Here is a 25610-nt window from a genome sequence, read left to right on the forward strand (position 1 = left end):
AACATCTGTGGGAGAGAACAAGCCTGTGAGACAACCTAGTCCACAGGGCAAATGATGTTGGCCCGCATGCACATATCTCACCTACACAGTATGCCCCTCAACCTAAGCCCCAAAGGCCAACCACCTTGCCTAATACAGTAATCATAGGTGAATCAGTAGTGAGGCACACAGATGTCCCACTCAATAGGTTGAACATGGAGGAGGTACCAGTCAGCTGTCTATCAGGTGCCAGAATTCAACACATAACAGACCCAGTCAGGTCACTCCACAACAACTTCAAGTATTACTCTGTCATTGTCCATGTGTGTGTGAATCACCTGAGATGCCCCTCCATGGACTATTTAAAAAGAGACATGGTGGAACTCTTGGATTATGTGTGTCAGGCAGGTATGACAGTAGACCTAAGCGATATACTACTGTCTCCCAGAATGATACCACAGTACAAACAACAAATGATTGGCTTCAACAATTGGCTTAAGTGTCTGCTGTCACGCTCATTGGATCCAGTATCTGTCTGCTTGGGATGACATGATTAACAGACTGCGATGGCTTGCCAGAAATGGCCTGCATCTGTCACCCCTGGGTTTCCAGCTACTGGCTAAGTGTCTTGCCACCCCTATAGTGCCTTTTTAGGCGGTGTTTCAAATCAAATTACCACTGTAACAGCTATATATATATATATATATATATATATATATATATATATATATATATATATATATATATATATATATATATACAGTCTGAGGGTCATGCTGCTCAACACTAGACATCTACATACTGAGAAGCAACCACTCAAAGCACTCCTCAAAATTAAGAACATTGACATTTGTTCTGTAATGGAGATCTGGTTTACAGCTGCAGACAGCACCCCTGCAATACCAGCCTATAACTCATTCTACACCTGTCAGCCCCAAAACATGCACCACAGCTACAAAGTCGGGGGTATCTCCATATTAATAACAGATATGCACACATCCAGTCTAGTATTCAAGCATAATACATCTGAGATACTTCAGGTACAACTGACATTGGGTAATGATGCAATCCAGGTCATAGCCTGCTATAGGTCCACATCAATGTCCCTAGACTCTCAATCCACATTCCTCAACACCCTGGAAACTATCAAGGTCCAACACAATACTCTCATACTAGGAGAGTTCAACTACCCCTCCTTCAACTGTGTAAGATACTCAAGCACCAATACACTAGCCCAAAGCTTCCTGGGATTCATCAGTTCCAATGCCCTGGACTAGCTCATTCTGACACCCAGTAGAGGAAGCAACAGCCTTGACCTGTGTTGATTACTAACATATGGGACCGTTGCTTGACAACAGTAGTCAGTAACTACCTGGTCAGATACAACATAGAGTAATCACTATAGAAATCCACACCCCCTCCACAAAGGTAACCACATTGAAAAACCTCTCAAAAGCTGACTTTTGACTCATAAGAACAGAAGTGGCTAACTTCACAGCGCCCATGCCAATGGAGAATAACTGCATGACTGATGAATCAAGCACAAATGCACTATACAAACATGTACATCAATGCATGGAACTAACCATACCCAACAGAACCATGACACTCTCCTCCAAATACTTGAGGCCAATCTGGTGGTCCCCTGCCATTAATAACATGTACAACAGAATGAATAAACTGTTGCAGAAAAAGGTGGAGTCCCAAGAATGGTAAAACTCCCTTATTAGCCTCAACAACAACTTGAGATCCCTCATGAAATCATCTAAAGCCACCTATGGCAGTAGAATTGCAGCAGACACTGTCAATAATCACAAATCCTTTGTTAGTGATATCAAGAACCTCCATGCCAGTACCCAGAAGTGCTCTGTGTTACTGCAGAATGCTATCTCCTATATTGAACCAACAGATATTGCCAACATTCTCGCCAACACATTCAGTGCTAGCTTTACCTCTACCTACCCCCCAGGGGAACAGTCAGAATGTCAGAAGAATGCCATTCACCCAGGCATACTGCCACCCAGGTTACACCTTCTTTGTCCATGGGAAAGAATACAGTTTCCATGGGAATCGAGATTATCCCTGGCTGTGTTCTACATGAACTACAAAGATACCTGGCACCACACTTGTGTGCCCTGTTCAGTCACAGCCTCACATCAGGCTTTGTCCCTCCCAAATGGTGCACTGCTACTGTCATCTCACTCCAAAAAGGTGTGGCAACTACAGACCCTGGGAATTATCAGTCCATTAGCCTGATGACTCTGATATGTACAGCTATGGAGTGCATCATCAGGGACCTGGTCGACAAAAATATAGGTAATCTCCTAACTCTGCACCCCACACTGTTTGGCTTTGTGAAAAGTAGATCATGCCTGCTCAACCTGGTTAACATCTTTGAGTCAGTCACCAGGGCTGTGTATGACAGTAAGGCACTGCATACAGCCTACACCAATCTGGCCAAGGCTCTTGATAACATTCCTCAGTCAGGAATTATGGATGAACCCACCAAACTAGGCATCAATCCCTATATCACTAGGGGGGTTGCAAAATGGCTCACAGATAGAACACACAGTGTGAAAGTAGCGAGCTCCAAGTCAGACTGCCAGTCACTCATGTACTTCCCAGGAGTCCAGGCCAATGTAAAGGAGCTCTGGCTGACCAAGTTCACAGAAAACTTCAAGCTGGCAGCCATCATTAACTCCACAAGTGATGCAGACATCCTACAGTAAGGCCTCAATGAGACAACTGACTGGTGTGGAAACCATGGCCTGAAGCTTAACACCACAAAATTCATCATCAGCCCATTTGGTAAAATGTCAGTTCCCACTAACTACCACATTGATAAGAGCTCACGAAACACTGTAGGCATTATAGGAGATTTGGGGACACAGGTAGACAGCAACCTCTCATTTAACCACAACATTGCCACTGTGGTCAGGAAATCCTTCTCTGTGGCACATCTTATTTTCAAGGCTTTTGCATCCAGGAAGAAGGAGGTTATCATCTGTGTGAACTCTTCCCTCATTACACCAATCATCAAGTATAATGGCCCATTTGGCATGTACCTCACTAGACACCTGCGACAGCTGGAGATGCCACAGAAGTACCTCACAATGAGGATCCTAGGCATTAAACACATGTACTACACATACAAACTCAGGAGACTCCAGCAATTCTCAGTCTCATATCATCTACTTAGAGGCAATCTTTCCTTGACTTGCAAAGCCATGTCTGACCCAGCTCTTTTACAAATGCTACATCTAAAGACATCACAATCTCTCAGAACCACACACTGTAGGGATCTCGACCTCATTGCCACAATCAACGCAACATGATGGAGGGACAGGTTCCTCACCCAGAGACTGCACGTGCCCTGGAATAGACTTCCCATGCATTACATGCAAAGCACTTAGATAACCCAGTTCCAGAGATATATTGATGAGTATGAAACAAACCAAGCAACGCTGATAATGATAAGTGTTTAATAAAACAAAACTTTCAGGTCCAACAAACCCTTCATCAGTGTATAAAATACTAACACATACTAACCATATTTATACTATCAAAAATCCCCCAGCCATTAATTATTCAATTAAACAATTACATCCTAGTTAAGAGCAATAATTATAAAGACACAGGTTTCTATTTCAAACACATTTGTTTATATCTTAATACAGGTTTTAGAGAAACAGTCTGATTTAAACCTGGTAGTACATCTGCACAAAGACGTATTATCCATTGATATTCCTTCATCTCAAGTTTATTATTTAAATCTACACCTCGTACATCCTTATATACCCTATCTATTACCCTAAAGGAGAATTTGTGTGCATTACCATATTCACTGGTATGTTTAGCCAAGGAATTAGTATCAATCTTTTTCCTTATTTCTGAGTGATGCTCAGTTATTCTTTCCTTCAATTTTCTAGTTGCTTTCCCAACATAAAATGCCTGACATCTATTACAGGTAGCCAGGTATATTATATTCATTGTAATACATGTTGCTGAACTAGAAAATGTGTATTTCTTTTTAGTTATTGGGCGTTGAAAAATATTATTTTTATTGATAACATCACAACAGCTACAGTTGTAACTGGGGAGGGTGCCTGATTTAACTATTGTTACCCCAACATTCTTAACACACATGTCCTTATAACTTCTGTTTTAAATTTTGACAATTTCTGTATGAGAAACTAGGTATCATTCCAACCACAGGACATGACTCAGGTAAGGATGTTAATATACACCAATTGTTATTAATAATCCTTCTTACCTCAGAAGTAGCTCTATTGTATGTTGTCACAAACTGTAGCTTACCTCTATCTAAGTTTGTATCATTAGTTGCAGAAGGTGCTTCCATTGTGTTCATTGAAAAGTTAAGGTTTTGTATTTTCCTCCCTACAGCCCAAAACATACTCAATTTCCATATCTAGGAACTCATTGTTGTAGCCCCTTTCTATAAATTCATCCTTCAATTCCTGTATTTGCTTCTTACATTCTTCTTTAGAAGTATTAAGTCTACTAATCCTAATAAACTGGGCTTTAGTAACATTCATAAACACATGTGGCGCATGCACACTGCTTCGATGAAGGAATTTATTTCTATGTGTAGGTTTTTTTATAAACAGTAGTTTGAATTTCGGTCCCATCGAATAAAATTCTCACATCCAAAGAGTTAATACTGATCTCTGAAAATGTCATAGAAAAACATAGAAAATCAGTACTATTATTCAAGTAATTTAAAAAATGTATCTAGTTCATCCCTTCTACCATGGCAAGCAAAAAACAAATTGTCCACATATCTCATAAAACAACCAATATTCTGAAAATATTGCTGTGGGCCATGATATACAAATTCAGTCTCCCACTTATTCAGTACTAGATTAGCATATGTATTAGCAATGGAAGTACCCATTGCTATACCAGATACTTGGTGATAAATTATTTCATTAAAGACAAAATAATTATTATCTAGTACTAACTGGAGTAGTTCACATATACCCCCAGATTCAGCAAGCTCTGCACGGCGTGCAGGAATAGTGCAGGAACTCATGGAGACAATATGGCTGCTGTGCAATCCAGGAATAAGCTCCAGGGACGTGCATGAGCGCTCCTGCACTATTCCTGCATGGACACAGCTCCTGTATGCAAATTACCCCATTTGCAGGTGAAAACCAATTTGCGATCCGGGAAACTGTCAGCTGGCCCTGCAGGACTAGTGTTATGTGCAGAAATGTACTCGGTTAGTAACCGAGTACATTTCTGCAAATTACAAAATAGAGCCATGACACCTCCAAATAAATGGTGTATAGAATGTGTAAAGCATGCCAATGGCCACATATATGGCCAGTGGCATAGAAAACAGTTGGCAAAAAAAAAAAAAACTTTTATTTTTTTTAGCCGATTTTGGATTTTTAAGAGTAGGGCAGCGGCTCGTAAATAGGATTGGGCTGGGAAAAAAAAACTGAAATAAGCATTTTAACTAAAATCACTAGTTTGCCATTATACTCAAGGGCAGGCAGAAGACAACATGGCCAGAGAATAGTGGTTGCTAAGGGGGAAGGCTCAGTCTGGGACCTGTAACTATGCATTAGCAAGCAATCCTATGCAAATGAGAGGAATGATACTGAATCCCAGATTTCCCCTCAATGCTAGCCAGCACCCAACTGTGCAAGTGCAGGAATAGCATGGTTCAAGCCTAAGAGTTAGCTGACATCATAGGGGTGTGTGTCAGGCATACTGTAAGCTTATTGGAACCCTGTGGCTTGGATTTGACCTTAGCTTAGCAGAGCTAAGCAAGGGGGTGTGTCTGAGGCTGCCTAGCACTCTCTACATTACCTAAACAGGTGTGCGCACCGCACACCAGATTTTAAAGGGGAAAAAAGTAAACCAGGAAATAGCAGCTCTCTGCACATCTGAGCACTGTGTTTGCTTGATGTGCCTCCGGGCTTAAACAGGAAGGCAATGGGAAGGGAAAACAGCAGTAGGAAGTTAATCAAGGAGAACTAGCATAGCTGGCAGGTGAAATGTATCAGAATCAGCCAATTACACAGGCAGCAGACCAGTCCAGCCCAGCACACCACTATAAACTATGCAAACACCTTAGCCTCTGTTTTTTCCCCCATACTCTACACCACCGGTGTACACAAGAGGGGAAATTTTAAGAAACAGAAGCAACAAAATGATAGGGGCTGCAGCAGCTATCATACATCAACATGTGGAAGAGGCTGAGGGTGGTGAGGATGAAAATGCTGTTGACCAACCCACAGTGAGGAGATGGAGAAGAGTGTAGAGACCCAGGGTAACCTACCAGTGGCTACATGAGTTGGAGATAGTGGAACACTATAGGGTGGACAGGGACCTCCTACAGGAAATTGTTGAGCTGTGCCGGCCACACCTGACACACAGAACTAACAGAGGGGAACCCATCCCAGTGGATATCAAGGTATATGTAGGCCTAAGAATACTAGCCACAGGTACCTTCCAAAGATCAACTGGGGATAGCATGGGGATCTCACAGGCATCAGCATTCAGGGACTCCACCAGCTCCTGGATGCCATGTCAGCACATGCTGGTGAGAACGTATATTTCCCCAACACCCATGAGGCTTTAGCCAGCTATATGCATCTCTTCCAAATAGCAGAATACCCTGAGGTAATGGGTGCTATAGACTGCATGCACATATGCAGCAAATCACCAACCAGTGAGCAGGGTAGGGTCTACATCAACCGCAAGGACTTCCCCTCCATCTACTGCCAGTTCATGTGTGATGCCCAGGGCATTATAATGAATGTGTGTGCTGGCTGCCCTGAAAGCTATCACAATTCCCACATCTGGCATCTGATGCAGCTGTACCAGAGATTTGCCAATGGGGACATCCCTTATGGTCACCTAGTGGGGGATGCTGGTTACGCACTGGATCCATGGCTTATGACACCCATCAGACATGCACACACATCCGAACAAGAACTCCATAATGAGGCACACGCACAGACTAGAATCATAATAGACCATGTGTTTGGGATACTCAAGTCATGGTTCTGGTGCCTGGGCACATCCGGTGGAGCCTTGCAGTACTCACCAGCTACATGTATCCAAATTGTCCTTGTATGTGCCATGTTACACAATAGGATCCTATGGAAACAGCTGCACCAGGAACAGCATGGTGCAGGGCCACACAACCCCCCACCATTGCCAAGGCCTGCACAGGCACAGAGTTACTTGGTGGAGGAACAATCTGAGCCTGCTGCAGTAGGCAGAAGGAGGCATGTCCAGTATGCCCTGGCTTTGTCAAAGAGGCAATGCATATCACATACACTGACACAGTAGGGACCCAGGGGATGACACCTCTCTCTAACTCACACATACAGTAAAAGGGAGGCCAAACATGACACTACCTATGTTTAACCATGTACAGGGAGTGCACTATGTGCATCTGACATAGTCATCCCTCCAGCATCATCCTCAATACTGGCATAGCCACAAGGTAAGTTACTCTTCCTACAAATTGCCGAATGGAGTAGTATGTGTTGTCACTTGTATCTATGGTATGGATGTGAGCATGCAAGGGAATTGGGTGGCTGAATGGGATGCCAGCAGATAGTAGACACCTATAGTGGCAGCATGAGATCTGTAAGATATACTGGTGTCACCATAGTAGCCAGTAATAGACAAGGTGACAAAACTCACTGCAGGAAATGTGCTGGGCTACATGTGTGTCCATATGACACACACATGCCAGTCAGGGAGGCTCACATACCCAACAACAGCCTCAGCCAGCAGGGCAGGTGTAGACAAACACAAACAAAATCTGTGTTAAGGCCTCTGATTCATGGCTATGGGTAACATCCCCCCCCCAGGCCTACACAGACAGACTACAATAGGTCAGGCAGTGGGATGTTAGTTCTGAAGGATAAGAAGTCAGAAACTGAAATGTAGATCAATCAAACTTAAGACCTGTAGTACAATTATATGCCTCTAGTCAGCATGACAGGTTAGAATACACAATGAAATTGAGTACCTGACATACCAGTACAGTCATAGCAAATGTGTACAAGTGTCAGGTGTGCCCCCCAATCCTATGCAGAAATGTAGTAACAGTCAGGTGTGCCCCCCCCCCAATCCTATGTAGAAATGTATTAACAGTCAGGTGTGCCACCCCAATCCTATGTAGAAATGTAGTAATAGTCAGGTGTGCCCACCCAATCCAATGTAGAAATGTAGTAACATGTATGTGTAGGTATAATAACAGAGGAGCACAGATTACCTGAGCTAGCCAAGATAGCAGGATAGATTGTAGCATGTGTACAATATGCAGGTCTGCGTGTGTTAGGTTGGTGTGTGTCATATATTGTGTGAGAGTGGTCTGTATGTGTGCATGGTGAGGTTTGTCGTGGTGGCCATTGCCCAGTACTGCCAATGACAGGGCCAAGTTCTCACAACTGCAGTGCCAAACACAGTGCTTCCCATTCCAGCAGTAAGCCATAGTACTTGTTTGGAAGTAATATGTGTCACCATCTAAAAGATGGACATGGCATGAATGTCGGCCCAAATATACAAGCAGTACACAAGGGGAAGTACCCCAGACAGACAGTGTATAATATGTAAGTGTCAAATGGACACACCCTTGGAATTGTACATACAGGTTTGCAGCACATTATCTGGGCTTGTAGTAGGGAATACCGAGATCATCTAGCCAAACACTGGCAGATGACAAACGTCATAGGAATGATATATTGAGAAACAACTGATGTCCCTACACAAGCCAGCATAAGTGGAATGCCCCATGCATATCTGTGAGTCAGATGCAAGTAATGTCCTTAGCACACATGCACCCAGCTCACCCCACCACCACCCATAGGTACCTCTCCGGTCTTATCTCTGCTGTTGGGAATGAGTACAATATGACCCCCACTTGTGTATGACAATAGCAAAAGAATGCAGCATGCAGAGCAGGTGTCCCATGCAGGTGTGTCCCTAGCTGTAAACAGCACCATGCCAGTATCCACACCACTGGATCAATACTGACAGAAAGTATTGGCATGAACACCTTGCACACCTACCCTGTCACCCCAGGGGAATATAGTGTATCACAGTCTGGGACTGTAGGAGTGACAGAATGCAACGGCCTGCCACAGCTGGCCTACATCACTACCAAATGGCCTACAGTCCTCAGCCAAAGGCCCGTGTCTCACCCGTACTGCCAATGTATGTTATATCATGGACTCCCAAATAACAACATAATACAGTCCACAAAACCCAAATGCAAGATCATGTGGACAAATCACAGTAACAGGTCCACCATGTCCTACTGCATAACCTGTGGACCAACACCAAATAACTGCTGTGATGAGGTGATAACTATAGGGAACATATCAGATAATGTTCGCATAATGTATGGAAGAGGATTGAATAATGGGGGGTGAGAGCATGGGCGGCATGGAGTGTGCGAATTCCGAAACTCAGTTGTGTGCACATAATATTCCTGGCTGCAAACACAAGAATAGGTTGCTAAAAACCTGCTTGTAAGCCACAATGTGTAGGGGTAATATCCAGAATTTTGACCCCTGACTCCGGGTAACCTGTGTGAATCTGTACAGCTGTGAGGCATGGCCACAGCAGGATATGGCCATACTGTCATGTCAATGGATGTACAAGCATGGGATCCTCTGCCACCACTGTACCAAGGTACTGCACCATTTACAGACTCAGCAGCAAGTGTCTTCAGCTTCCATTACAGAATGGCATGATTGTGCAAGAATATGTAGACTGCTGACCGACCACAAGACTGGACACAGCTGCATTTCATGTGTTCCCCCAGACATCACTGCAAGCAAATATGTCTACCTGACAGTACTTGATGACATAAAACATCACAAAGTGTAACAGTACATATGTCTGAATATCTCTGCTAACACCAGGACCATGTAGCAGAAGCAGCACAGACACAATTACCTACAGTAACCCACTATCCTTTGCCCATTTTGACCCAATATTCTCAACTGATCTACAGATATCTTGCAGAAACAGTTTTCTAGCTGTAGGTGTAGAACGCAAAACTCTGCACTGGAGTACAATCTACCTGGAATGGATTCACACATTCAATACAGAAGGTCATACTGGGCATGCTCCCAAACTTAAAGAACTGAAGCCCATGTCTGGCAACAACAGTGGACCATACATATCTGACAGTCACAGATGTTAGTGCATACACTCTTCAGTATGCACCAGTCATGCTTTGCACACACATTGGATAGGAATACACACATATATCCAAGGACAACACACTATAATAGGTCAAAAGTACACATACATAAATGTGTGGAAGAGAGTGACAGTGACAAAGAGCCTTTCATCATGAGGCTTGTCCCACCCAGCACACATCCAATTGGCTAAAACCACATGATGTGTAAATGTCAATCACCGTAGACATTTGCTTCTGGAATTCCTCAGCACTATAGTGTCTGTGGTGCTAGTGCTAACTGTGCAACATGACTGTACAAGTCAGTAGTCATCTAGCAATTGTATACACGTACCTGTGGAATATAAACCTGTGTGTGCCTGAGTGTGGTGTGTCTGCCTCTAGACGAATGGGTTATGGCCCATGCACACACACTGCGCACCCCCTTGCCCTACTATGGCAAGTCTGCTGATGTCTTCACCTTGAAATACACCTTTGGCGAAACAGTCGCCCAGTAATCTCTGTGGCGTGTCCTATAACTGTGTAATGCTGTAGTGTGATGTGCTAGTTAGGTAGGAGTTCAAATCACAGATGTGGCAACTGTGTGTTTGTCTGTGTAGTGATTAATGCTTTTTAGGCCAGTCACACTCAATACAGTTGCAAATGCCCTACTTTGGCATGCCTGCTGATGTCATTCACTTTGAAATACAGCTTTGGGGAAAGAGTAGACAAGTAATCTCCATGGTGCATCCTAAAACTGCTTAATGTTGTAGTGTGAAAAACTAGTTAGGTAGGAGTTTGATTCTCAGACGTAGCAGGTGTGGATGTTTGTGTATGTGTTTGTTTGTCTGTGTAGGGAGCAATGCTTTTGAGGCCATTCACAGTCACTACAACCTCCAGTGCCCATCTTTGGCAAGCCTGCTGAAGTAATTCACATTGAAATACACCTTTGGGGAAGGAGTAGCCCGGTAATCTCTGTGGCTTGTCTTATAATTGCTTAATGCTGTATTGTGATAAACTAGCAAGGTAGGTGTTATATTCCTAGACATGGCAAGTGTGGATGTCTGTGGAGGGAGCAATGCTTTTGAGGCCATTCATAGTCCCTATAACCTCCAGTGCCTATCTTTGGCAAGCCTGCTGATGTCATTCACTTTGAAATACACCTTTGGGAAGGAGGAGCCCAGTAATCTGTATGGCGTGTCCTATGACTGTGCAATGTTGTAGTGTGATAAACTAGTTAGGCAGAAGTTCTATTCCCAGACATGACACATTTGTGTGTGTGTCTGTGTAGGGAGCAATGCTTTTGAGGCCATTCACAGTCACTACAATCTCCAGTGCCCATCTTTGGCAAGCCTGCTGATGTCATTCACTTTGAAATACACCTTTGGGGACAGAGTAGAAAGTAATCTTCGTACTGCATCCTATAACTGAGCAATACTGTAGTGTGATAAACTAGTTAAGTAGGAGTTCTATTCAAAGACATGGCAAGTTTGTGTAGGGATCAATTTTTTTTGGCCATTCACAGTCACTATGCACACCTACAAATGGAGAACATCGATAACTGTGCAGTAACAGAGACCTGATCCAAGCCTCCAGAGATCACCCCTGCAATACCAGGAGAAGCTCTCACCACACCTGTTGGACACCAAACCAGGACAAAAACAATAAAGGTGGAGGAGTGTCCATATTCACCAAGGATATTCATACCACCAGGCTACTTGTCCAACAGAATGTGTCTGAAATAACCCCGGTGCAACTAACAGAAGGTTAGACTGCATTCCAAATTGTATAGCTTGCTACACATCCCCCACAATGCCCCATGATACCCACTACAGCCTTTGAAACATACTGTGAAATATTATGATACAAGCAAACACCCTAATACTGGGTGACTTAGACTACCCTGCCATTAACTGGGAAAACTACTTGTGTGCCAGCACGTGTGCCCAACGGTTCTTGAAAGTCATAATTCCCAATGTCCGGGATGAAATAACCCATAGTCCTACCAGGGGCTCAAATATCCTAGACCTGGTTATTACCAACATGGGAAATCAATGCTCCACATCAGTTGTCACCCCATCGGTGGTCTGGTATGCCCATGAGCTAATCACCCTTAACATCAACATCCCTCCCCCACACCCAAGTAAGGAAACCTCCGTAACACACATCTCCAAAGTTAGTGTCATACTACACATGTCAAATGTGACTATCATGACATCCATGCAGATGGGAACTGAAATGACAACTTCTGAATCATACATGAAGGCACTGTATGAGCACATCCACTCATGCATGAATTGTGCCATCCAATATTGAACCAAGACACTCCCCACCAAGAAAAGGATGACAATGTGGTGGCCCCCTGCCATAAACATACTGTACAACAAAAGAAGGAAACTGTTGCAGAAATGTGGGACTTTCCAGGATGCAAAATACTTCCTTACCAGCTACAGTAAGAGGCAGAGACCCCTCATAACAGCCATCTAAGCTAGTTACGAACATAATATAGCCAAAGATGCCAAAGACAACTGCAAGCCGTTCCATAGCTATGTGAGGAATCTAAATGGCAATGCTCAGAACTGATGTAAGCTACAACAGGATGGTACTAAATCTACTCCTCCCAGGGATATTGCCAATATCCTAGCAGATCAATTCAGTGCCAACTGTGCCCCCCCTCCCAACCCCCAAAGGGCCCATCTCAACAGGGATAGAATGCCATATTCCAGTAATAATGGCCACATAGGTAAAAACACACTCTACAGAGCTATTACAACAGTAGCCACGGGACCAGTCAACATCCCGGGCTGTGTACTACATGAGTTACAAACTGCACTTGCACCTCACCTATGTGCCATGTCTAATCATAGCCACACCTCTGGTTTTGTGCTCACTGTGTGGCACACAGCTACAGTTATCCCAGTCCACAAGGGGGATCCACCTTGGATTCTAGGAACTACGGCCCCAGCAGTATGACATGCCTGATCTGCAAGGCCATGGAATGTATTAACATGGAAAGTAAAACAAAGGCATTGGCAACCTGCAGACACTGGACCTAGCCAGGTTTGGTTTGTGAAGGGCCAATCATGTCAATTCAACCAGAATGACAACTGTGAATCCATCTCCAGAGCCATGGATGAGGGTAAGGTGGTTTACACAGCCTATCTGGACCTTGCCAAGCCCTTCAACACCATCTCCAAGTCTGGAATCATAGTGAAATGTATCAAGCTGGCCATTACTCCCAATGTAACCCGATGGGCTGCCAACTTCTGTACTGACACAACCCACACTGTAAATGTAGGTGACACCAACCCAATCCCCAGACAATTGGCAGTTGGATTACCTTAGGGTTCAGTCATGGCACCGCCCTTGTTTGGCTTCTACTGCTCTGAAGTACAGTCCAACAGTAAGGGACACCGGCAAACAAAGGTCACAGATGACTGCACACTGGGAGCCAATATTGAATCCCCACATGATGTGTATATTCTACAGAAGGGCCTTACAGAAAGACATGCTTGTTGCCTGAGCCATGGCCTCAACATCAATACCAAGAAATATATAGTTATCCCCATTGGGAAGTGACATGTACATGTGAAGTACCACATAGGTGGCAGTACACTAAATACCTAACGTGTGATAACAGACCTAGAGACACAAGTGGACAGTGGTCTCACCTTTGATAACCATATCGCCACAACAGTCAGGAAACACACCTATGTGGTGCACCTCCCACTAAGGGCTTTACATCCAGGAAAAGGAAGCCATTGTCCCACTGTATGCATCTCTCAGTAAACCCAATACAGACTACAATGGCCTATTATGTATATACCTCACAAGATATCTGCAACAAGTAGAAGGCTGCAGACATACCTCATGAAATGACCACAGGCCTGAACCAGATGCCCTATGCTGACCGTCTGAAAATCATCCAGCTATACTCTGTCAAGTATTGTGTTCTCAGAAGCGACCTCTGCTTAATGTACCATGCCATGTCAAACCCACAGCTGTTGGACATGCTACACTTAGAGAATTCCAAACCATCTTAGCTACATGCTCCAGGGATCCAAATCCTGTTGTCACAATGAACAATACATGCAGGAGGGATGTGTTCCTGACCCAGAAACTCCCCAGACTCTGGAATAGACTGCCCATACATGTCAAACAGAGTGCCTCTTTGGCCCTCTTCAAAGGGAACCTGGACGATTGGATGGGAGATAGGACATTTTCCCCGGGTATAGTGTCAGCTGTCTTGCTAGACAGGGGTGCAGGGAAGTACATATTTTGGGAAGTCATAGCCAGAGAATTGTAATTTCTAGGCATATATAGACCCTAGGACCAATAGCCTAGTATCAATTTATGACCTTATGAACCTATGAACTACACTTTCCATTGCCCAACCTTGGCAAGGTTGCTGATGTCGTTCACTTTGAAATACACATTTGGGGAAAGAGTAGCCCAGTAATCTCTCTGGCGCATCCTAAAACTGTGTAATGCTGTAGTGTGATATGCTAGTTCAGCAGGGTTCTATTCCCAGACATGGCAAGTGTGGATGTGTGCATGTGTGTGTGTGTGTGTGTGTGTGTGTGTGTGTGTGTGTGTGTGTGTGTGTGTGTGTGTGTGTGTGTGTGTGTGTGTGTGTGTGTATGTGTCTGTTTGACTCTGTAGGGAGCGATGCTTTTGGGGCCATTCACAGTCACTACAACCTTCATTGCCCTTCTTTGTCAAGCCTGCTGATGTCATTCACATTGAAATACGCCTTTGGGAAAAAAGTAGCCCAGTAATCTCAGTGGTGTGTGCTATAACTGTGTAGTGTGATGTACTAGTTAGGTAGGAGTTAAAATCCAAGACATGGCAACTATGAGACTTGGTGTGTGTGTCTCAGTGTTTATCATTTGTATTCTGTGTGGAGCTGGCTATGAGTGTGTAACAACTGGACTCATTGTGGAGTGGGTTTTGCAAATTTCTTATATGGTGGGCCTATTATATGTCACAATGTCCACCTTACAAGGTTAACAGATGTCAAACAGCAGAGAGGCTGGGGTTGACAATCCATATCTCTACATGTGACATCAAGGCCTGACAAACAATTTAGGCAACCCTTGTATTACCCAGAGAAAACTCTCAACCCATGTCCCATACACAAACACACTTGGCCGGGCAACAACCACTTTTTGGTAGTTCCCTGCATATTGCCCACTGATAGTAACCATGGTGTGATAGCAGCAGACTACAGAGGGCATGGCACCCTGTCCCATCACTACAATAGGCACATAATTGCATACAGTGCTCGTTCACTATGTTCCCCACTGGACTCCTGCAACAACTGTAGTGCCATCAAATGTAACCCACAAAGGACATACCATGCCTTAAACACATGTCCTGTATGGACAATCGCCACTGACACCAGGGAATACTTGTATCATGCTGTCAGTATAGGTGTAGCATCAACCTGGTGTCCATTGCGAGTTCCCACCACATGAGGCCAGTAAGGGCTCATCTGATGATAACACTCTGAGTACACAACATGCCCCAGACACCCCAGGTACACTTCCACATGTCACAGAACATGCATGTGGGATGTGTGCACATCCCAGACACCATCCATTTCATGGACTATAGAATACATACATGACAAGCATTGGACTGCACTGGCCACCCACAATAGTAACCCAGATGACTGGATGGTGAATACAATATCCACCTGTGTGGGCCAATCCAGACACTATACCCCTGAGCCACACTGCAGACAATTTTCCTGTGGCCTGATGCCAAGGTATACCCTTTACCTAGCCTTATACAGCCTTCTGTCACAGTCAACCACTACACACCTGTGAAACAATGCACCCATGCATGTCAGTACTGGAAACGTGTTGTGTGTGTGTGTGCGTGTGTGTGTGTGTGTGTGTGTGGAGTATAATGATGTTGATGCCATTCATGCTCACTACCCCTCCCATTGGCCTACTGAAGCATGCCTTCTGATGTCAGATACCTTCACATACCCTTTGCCCATATATCATCCTGATAACATCTGTGGTGCATGTGATACCTGTGTATTACTGTATTGTGGCAAACTAGCTAGTTAGGAAGTCTAATCCTGATCCTGCCAACTGTGTTAATGTGTGTGAATCCCTGAGAGAGTGTGGCTGTGTCGACATTGACACCTGTTCATGTGGACAGGCACGTGTACTGCACCTACCTTATCCCTCCTATATTACTGTTGCAGATGTCACTTACCATCAGATATACCTTTGGAGAGCTCCCTAACATGTAAGCTCTGTGGTGCATGCAGTAACTACATAGACATGTGATAGCAATACATAGTTGGGCAAGGGTTTGAAACCCTGTACTGGTAAGTGTGTGACACAGACATGCTTAGCTTTTACTCTTCCACCCCCTCCCTGTCTTACTTTGTCTCTGGCTGTCTCTCTCATTCCCTCTATGGTGGATGTGGAGAAGTACACCTGCTTTGCTTAGGCAGCAGCTTGTGTTTTGTAAGTGATGCTCATGATCAGCTAATGGCCTCTGCATGAATTGCAGTCCCCCACTAGCTGATTGCATGTGGAAAAGCTGTAGTAACATTCCCATAGCCAATTCTATGGAAACAAACTCCTATACCAAGGAACATCATGTGGGTTTTGGGCCTTTTCAATCACTGTGAGCAGGACCTCATGTCAGTGTTTGGCAAACAGCATCACAGATGGTATTGGGATATACCTCTAACAACATACACTGTGGAGACAGGCCAACAAACAGGAGTTGGATGTGCCAGACATGACTACAGAATATAATTGTTGCTATTCTGCATTTGGAGTAATGTTGGTTTAACAGGGTTTGTGTGGATATGGCTTGTCTACATGATTTAACACTTGTCATGACAGTGTTATGTGTTTGAGGAAACTCCCAATTGTAGGGTTATCTGCAGACTGGGCAGTGTTTGCAGTCTTATGTTTCTTGTGTTACTCACAGATCACCTGTCCTAGAACTGCAGAAGCATAGTCTGAGGATTGCAGTCAGTACATGGTGACAGCCATGAGAGTTACTGACTTCATATCCCTCAAAGGACATATGTTACAACAAACTCTGTTACTACAGTAAATATATGAGGGTATCACAGCAACATGTCAATATTGACCCAATGTTTGTGACTCCAGCCACAAGTCTGTCAACCTTTGCACATATGTCATGCAGTAAGAGGTGCATATGTTCTGTAAACCATTATTTATTTACATCATACCTGATAACAAGCCAGTCAAATATCAGACTGCTACACATGTTATGTATAGTAGGCGTTATTTCTGAGGACATAACCTAGGCATTCTACAGTTGTGTGTACAGTAGTGGGGTACGTATACTTATGGTGATTGTTGACAGTATGTGTATTGCGAATATGTACTATGGCCTGTGTACAAAATGTGGTAGATGTCCTTGTTCTTGGTCCTGTTCTATCTGATGTTACATGCTGCTCCAGTGTATGGTACCCTATCAGCTCACATGTTTGTAGGGCCAAACACACATGTGTGCCATACCACAGACAGGCATTGGACCACACTGTGTTGTGACCCAGTTTATGTAGGGTTAGTGTGTGAGCGGCACATATGAGGATGGTGTTGATCAGACAGTCCATATAGTGTCATATTAAGCTTGTTTAACATATGTGGCTATGTTCACATTGGTTGTGGGCATGCACTACTCACAGATGTCTGTTACTCTGTGCTGTGACATGCCTGTAGAGCCTGCTATATTTGCAGGTACATGTGTATTCCCACATACAAAATGTAGGCCAGTGTTGTGGCAGTCTGCCTGTAGTTTGCACAGTGCTTTGTTACATGCCTAGCAGCTTAGTGTAATTACCCAGAGTGATGTTATGTCCAGATTTTTGCAAGATGTACTGCTGCCAGGCCACCATAACTGTTGTGTATTTCTGACAAAGCAGTGGGATTCTGTATAGATGTATGTCACTAACTACTGGGTAGTATGTGGCCATGTGACCTCTGCACTGCCAGTTATTATGTTTCAGGAGAGAAAGGCGTGTGTGAATGCATAAATTGTGTGGGCATATGTAGTCCGGTATTTATGTGATATACCCATGTACATGGCTGTTAACATCCACATTGTCAGGCTTGGTGTACATGTCTCACACGAAGGGGATTTGTGTATACCTCTGGACTGACCAGAGAGTGTCAGACTGTCCACATATATTGGTCATATCTCTGCAGTAGTCCACAGGATAATTACTGTGCTATCAGTGGTACTGTGCTATGATGTCCTTAGGATGTCTGTCAGTAACCGATGGCATACGTGTCAATAGCAGATGTGACCTCCCACACACAACATGTCTGTTAAGACAGCCCCTGTTACAGTAGCAACAGTCTACATATATACCTGCAATACATACATGACATCCCCTTGCACTAAGAGGTTGAGACTATTGGTGCTGAGGTAGGACTCCACTCCATGTTCTGGACATATGGTAAACATATATGTATATAGATATGTAAATATACATATCCATATATCTATAATAGATATACAGACATATACATATCTACATACGTATATGGATTTATATATGTGCATATAAATATATATATATATATATATATATATATATATATATATATAAACACACACACACACATATATATATATATATATATATATATATATATATATATATATACATATACACAGCTATATATGTCTACACATATGCATATATATAGATATATATGCACATATAGTTATGGATATCTACATATATATTGACATAAATAGGTATATCTGTACATATATGATGTACATACACACACACATATATATATATATATATATATATATATATATATATATATATATATATATATGTATATTACAGAGAGATCTATAAATGACCATATATAGGATGCACTATACAGATGTGTATTAATACATATATATATATGAATATATATGTGTATGTACATGTAGACATATATCTGCATATGTATATGTATATATCCATGTCTTTGTCCTGCGTAAACATTACTGTTGTGTATACCTTCCCAGAAGTATCACACCATACGTATCTGATATGTGTATATTTAAATATAACAACATATGTGATGCAACAGTAATATCACTAACATGTACTATATAATTGCAGAAGTCACAGTGATTGTTCATTACTATTCAATATGTCTACTGACAGATGTATTGGAAATACAGCAACTGTCTTCACAGTAGTCATGGCATAGAGGTTAACTGTTGTGACTATAGTGTACAGGGTCCTGGGTTCAAGACCTGCAAGGGCTATTTATTTTGTTGCTGGACAGAACAAGGGCTGTTGGATACAGAGTGGATAAGGCAGTTTTGAGAAGCTTTAAGCACGTTTGCGTGGGTTTGCATGAAGCTAAGTGGTGCTAACGTATGGTTAAACATGCAGGCACTTACACCATGTAGGCTTCACTTACCAGTGCACAAATGTGCTTAGCTTTTATATTGCAGCAATGCTGACACCTTCTAAGCATGGCTCAGCCCTGGTAACCAGTGCTCACATCCCAGTCTGATAACATAGCAGGGTAATGACATCTGTAATAAGTGTACATAATGCCATGTACATAAGATGCATCTATGTGCTGTCATTACAGTAGGAAGGGGTGTGAGTGTCATGTCTGGGACTCGAGTATATAAGACCTGCACATCACTCTTATCCATGTAGATGTGTTACATACAAGGGTAGTATCCCAGGTTATGTGCCGTCACACTGGCATGTAGTGTATCATGCCATTACTACCGTTGACAGTGCTTTCCCAAGCAAGAGTAGATTGCTAATTGTAGTACTGGCAACAAGCACCCCTGCATCCATAGATGGACTCTGAGGCCTCACTGTCATGTTCCTGGTGTGTGAGCTGTGTCACAGTATATATCCCCTAATGGATAATGATGTGACATGTGGAAATTATCTGTAAACTACTATCTCTATAGCACATGTCAGTGAGGGCTGCCAGCATGTAGTAATGGCATACATATTGGTGTCAGACATCTATCTGTTGACACACTCATCCTACTGCATAGCTAGTTGGCAAGCTGATGTCTGTCAGTCCCTGTACAGATGAACAGATGGCAGGTATCCAGCTTGGATACGTACAGGCAACCTATGCTTGACTGACACTGACATATCTGCCCGGCTGTGTTATAACTGGCACAGATAGGACAAAACACCCTGTACGCACCACATGCCATGGGTACCTCCACTAGACTACCACAGTCAACAGAACATGCTTGGGTACAGGTCTCTAACACAACACTAACCATGTTTTGTAATACATATTGCATACATGTCAATTGGATCACCTCACTGGCCATTTGCAGGAGACACCCAGAGGATTGGCTGATGCATGTCACTCTCACACTGAGGGTCACCACAGTGGTGTCTGTAGATAGATTGCCTGTTTGCACATGGTAGGTGGCATGATACCACTGTGCACACCTCCCCTACACTTCCCATCTCTCCATGGACAATAGCCAGGTACACCCCTCTGACCACCTGCAGCGATGCACCCCAGTACTGACAAATGTGTACGTGTGCATTACTGAGGATATCAGTGTCTGTGTGCTAGTACACCTGTAATTGGGAATACCATGAAGGCCTTCACACCCACCGCAACACCCATTGCCATAGTTAGATGTGGCTGCTGCTTTACTGGACATTAAATGTACCCTGTTATGCTTCTCTTCCTAAAGGCTACCTGTGCCTTGCAGTACCAGCACAACACTGTTGTACAAATGGGTTGATAGGCATAGGATACCCACTGGGTTCTGGCATGTGTGTATGTGTGCATGTGTGTATATCTGTAGGGTACAGCATTCTGAGGCCACATACTCCTACTACAATAAGCATTGCCACACAGTATTATGGATAGTGATGTTGCTGCTCATAGGAGAGCCATGACAATGCATCACCCTACTATGCCTGTGGCATGTGCATTAGATGCATATCCCTGTAGTACCACTGTTGGGATGGACAATGGGTTGTATCGCAGTCGTGGTCAATGTGTGATGGTGGGTATGACAGAGTGTCATCATTGGTTCCAGTGTGTACAATATCCACAGTGGGGTGTGGGTGCTGTGTACACTGTCATTACACCATGGTACCCACAGTACATGTCCCATGTACCACTGTATGGTGACCACTGTCACCATCAAACATGCAGGTAACTGATAACACAATCCAGCCCAGTTATGCATGTGCTGTGTGCAGCCTACCTGTAACACATTGGACACACTGACAAGTTAGTTAGCGCTTATAGGCCCAGGTCTCTCGGATGTGTGTCTGCCTGTTATGTGTCTGTTAATGTGTATATGATGATATGTCACATTATGTATTGTCCATATACAACCATTACATCCCCCATTACCATACTGCACATGCCTGGGGATGTTTTGCATGTAACATGCAACCTGGAACACACCTCATCCTAAACACTGTGTGGTGTGTGCAATGAAAGCCACACACATCAGTAGAACTACATACCTAGGTAGGGGTCTAGTCCCAGTGTTGCCAAGTAAGAGTGTGCATGTATGTGGAGGGATCTTCTTCAGGTTGCTGATTATACATGTCCCAGGGATCACCTGTCCATGTGGCACAGGCAGTAACTGTTATAAGGACCTGTGATGTGTTCAACTGTACCCAGAATATGGCACAGCCATGGTGTCACCACAGTGTCATACCCCTTGTGAGATATGACAGTAGACCATCCTCCTGCTGACACATGTACATCTACAACACAAATGGATAATATTATGGAGACCACAATTATTCAGTGTTACTTGCGCTATAATGCATCATGGGTGGACAGCTACACTACATGACATGTGAGCATTAAATATTATTGCTGACAACTTGTTACACAGCAGTACATTTGGTACACTGTAGTACAGTCACTGTGTGCATCAGAACAATATTAGCCTGTCCCTGCATCGATGTTATGGATGGCAGGGATGTGGCACAGATATCATCATATGCACAGGGTGTGTTGTTGGTTTGCCAGAGAATGAGGGTGAGCCATACGTTCGACACCATGTGGGGTGTAATTTGTTGATATGGGCATGGTGATGTGGTGTGTGTAGGTATGAGGTTGCCCTAGATGTGTTTATACAGTGTGTGAGTATGCATGCACACAGTTCTGCCATGTGGCTGCCCTATACAGGTGTTTCTTGGACAGCTGCAGACCATACCTGGCAGGGTGTGCAGTTCACCACCTCTGGCCATGGACACACGGACTGTTCCTGCCAGTATTTCCATGGGCACATCCAGGTACAGGCCTTGGTGTGCTACTCTCTCCTGATGATGACATATGTCCGCTGGAAGCAGGTCACTCCTGTGCACATGGCCTGCTGTGGTGTGGTGTGGGCAGCACCCCCGTTGCAGTGCTGCGGCTGGTACTGCCACTACGGGAGTGGCGTGGTGTACTTGCATGTCCACTTTGACCACCAGATGTTGTTTTTTCTGGCCTACGTCCATGCAGCCGTTGCCCACTCCCAACACATGTTCTAGCATGGACAATCCACGGTCGATGAGGCCCACCATCTCACCCAACTGTCTATCCATGACCTCGGTATAATCACGAAGGGCACCTGCAAGTTAATGGATGTTGTTCCTTGCAGATGAGAAAGCAGCCCTCTGTAGCCTCTGACCCTGTCTGGTGTACAGCTCCATACGTGCCTGTACCCCCATGACGGTCTGAAACATGCATCTGGTGGTACCAGTTGTGGCACTTCTGCCAGGGTAATGATGACCAGTGGCCCTCCTACAAGCACCCCAGTACATCTGCCTATGTGGTGCCCTGCTGGACATTCAGCTATGCCTGCTGTGTCTCACCACAGCAGGCATAGATACCACTCTCTCCTGTGCACTGCCACCAACCACCAACTGTACCTCTGCTATGGCCACTGGTGATGGGTATCTATAGGCACTGTGGCTGTGTGCGGGGTTGGGGTGGATAATAGGGGGATGTCAAACGATGGTGCAGTTTTGGCCTCTGATAACCCTGCCTGTGCCTCAAGAATCCTATCATCATTTTTGGTGTCTGTATGGACACCAACATCAGATTGCATGCAGGAGGGACCCTGACTCACCTCGCCACCTGTGTGGGGAAAGCAAGAATCTCACTTTAAGACCTGTATGGTATTGCATAACAGTACACACATACACACACACACACACACACACACACACACACACACACACACACACACACACACACACACACACCCTGAAATACCACCTTAATACCTACCTGTCCCTGAGTTTACAGACAGTCCGAAGTTTATTCATGTAAGTTCCCCATCCTGCATCACACTTGGTAACATATACTCAGTAATACCACTCATTAACGTATCATTCTTCTAAATGCCTAGACAAGTGATCACAACACATGACCTGTAACTCCATTACCTTTTTGACTTGATTGGAGTAAGTTATACAAGGCCTCACTGCTGACATCCAGTGCTCACTCTGGGTACATCTGGACATCGTGGGCATGGCACCCATATGTTAGGGGCTACTGCGTTCACTCAATAATGTCCCCCACTGGAGTGTCACACGTAACTATTGCTCAGTAGATGCAAGGTCTGCTGCTCATTCAACTTATTATCTAGACAACAGTAATATATGGATACACTCCCTGGTGTTGTCTAGTAATTTCCCAATGCATTTGTAGTGCTGCATATGTGGGTAGTCGTTCACCTTTCTGCTGATTGCAATTTTAATGGTATACCTGGTGTCTAGTTTCCCTCCCAATGCATGTTCCATGCTACAGACCTTATTATACAATCAGTTGTCCTGAGATTACATATCAGACGAGTATTACTGGTGTTTCATTTGTCAATCCATGTCCATGTACTGCATGATTCCAAAGGGAAGTACTGACGTATGAACAACCCCACAATCACACGTCTGCATACATGGACACCCACACAAACACACACACACATGCACACACTCATCCTACATGCATCAACCCCCTCCACTCCACCAGATTGAACTTACAGACAAAATAACCCCCCCACACACACACACACACAGACCTCCCATTACCCATCTGTCAAGATGCATAAATTTTGGTACTCAACAGCATGCAGTGCAGCTATAGTCAATCTTTGCTAACAACAGTATACATGTATGTGATGCATGTGCTGTGTTATTAGGTGATGCCCCTTCCCCTGGAAAACACTGCTCCCATGTACACAGTATTGCTGTACACCTGTTCTGCACCCTGTCATGTACTGTGCACCATACCTCACAGGTGTACACACCATTGCTAAATGTGTTTTACTGTGTCAGTTATGTCTGCTCTAATGCTCTCAGCCCCTATGTGTTTGTCCGATACATACTTGGGATGATATGTGGACAGATGTCATTTGTGAATGCTTTATGTCTGATTTACAGATCTCAACATCAGCGGTGCATGTATGACCAATACGATACTATTACACTGACAACCGTCGAACTTTACTGTGGCTATGGGGAGTGTACATACCCTTATTGATATGGCAACCTCTTCCTTAATATGCCATAGGACTACATAACTGCATATGTTAATATTACATGAGCCTGATATGTGACATATGTCTTGTACATTCTAATGCAGTGTCTAAGAAATGTGTTAGTTGTGCTGATGTTGACTGCGATGTATACACTTTGTGGGTGCATATGTGTGCACATCCTTATCATGACAGTTTGTTGCACCTACTGTTATGTGTACTACAGCACTCACTATTCCTGGCAGGGGTATACTAGCATGGGCCATATGCATTTGCCAGTATATGGTCAGTCTGCCCTACACATGTCCCCCAACTCTGCATGATTGCAAGGTCAACTCATGTGCACATCCCTTGGAGTTCACACACTGCCGTCACTATTGCTGTGGAGTCAGGGTTAAGTCTGCCACAGTTCCTGAACCTGACTGTGTGCAGATACAGCCATTAGTAGCATCCTTAGGATCCCTGCTGCAATGCACTGGTGTGTCATGATGACACCACCTACCCACCTTCAGCCTTTTTGAAGATGCTTGACAACTATGGCCTACACATGTGTGTCAGTTTGCAGTGTCCCAAACACTGAACACCATGTATACCAGTCTAGTCCCAACTAATGAATGGCAAACATACAGGTGTACACTGGCACCAGCACAATACAGATGGGGATGGTGGGCCTGAGGTGGGGTGAGGCGTTGGTTGTGCAGCACATGTCTCTTACATGATACTGTCTGTAGGTTTCCCACGTGGTCATGGTACACCAGTTCACATTGCAATGCATGACTTTTGGGGACCTCTTCTGTTATGCATACACTACCTATAGAGAGGCCTGGCTGATGTGTCCTGTAGTACAACTGTCACATCTGATTACCCTAACTCATAGGCCACATGCTTGCAGAGTCCAGGCAATTGCTGACACGGGAACTGCACAGCCAGT

The sequence above is a fragment of the Protopterus annectens genome, chromosome 1.part2 (genome assembly GCF_019279795.1).
Source record: "Protopterus annectens isolate FY-2018-M chromosome 1.part2, PAN1.0, whole genome shotgun sequence".
Taxonomy (NCBI): domain Eukaryota; kingdom Metazoa; phylum Chordata; order Ceratodontiformes; family Protopteridae; genus Protopterus; species Protopterus annectens.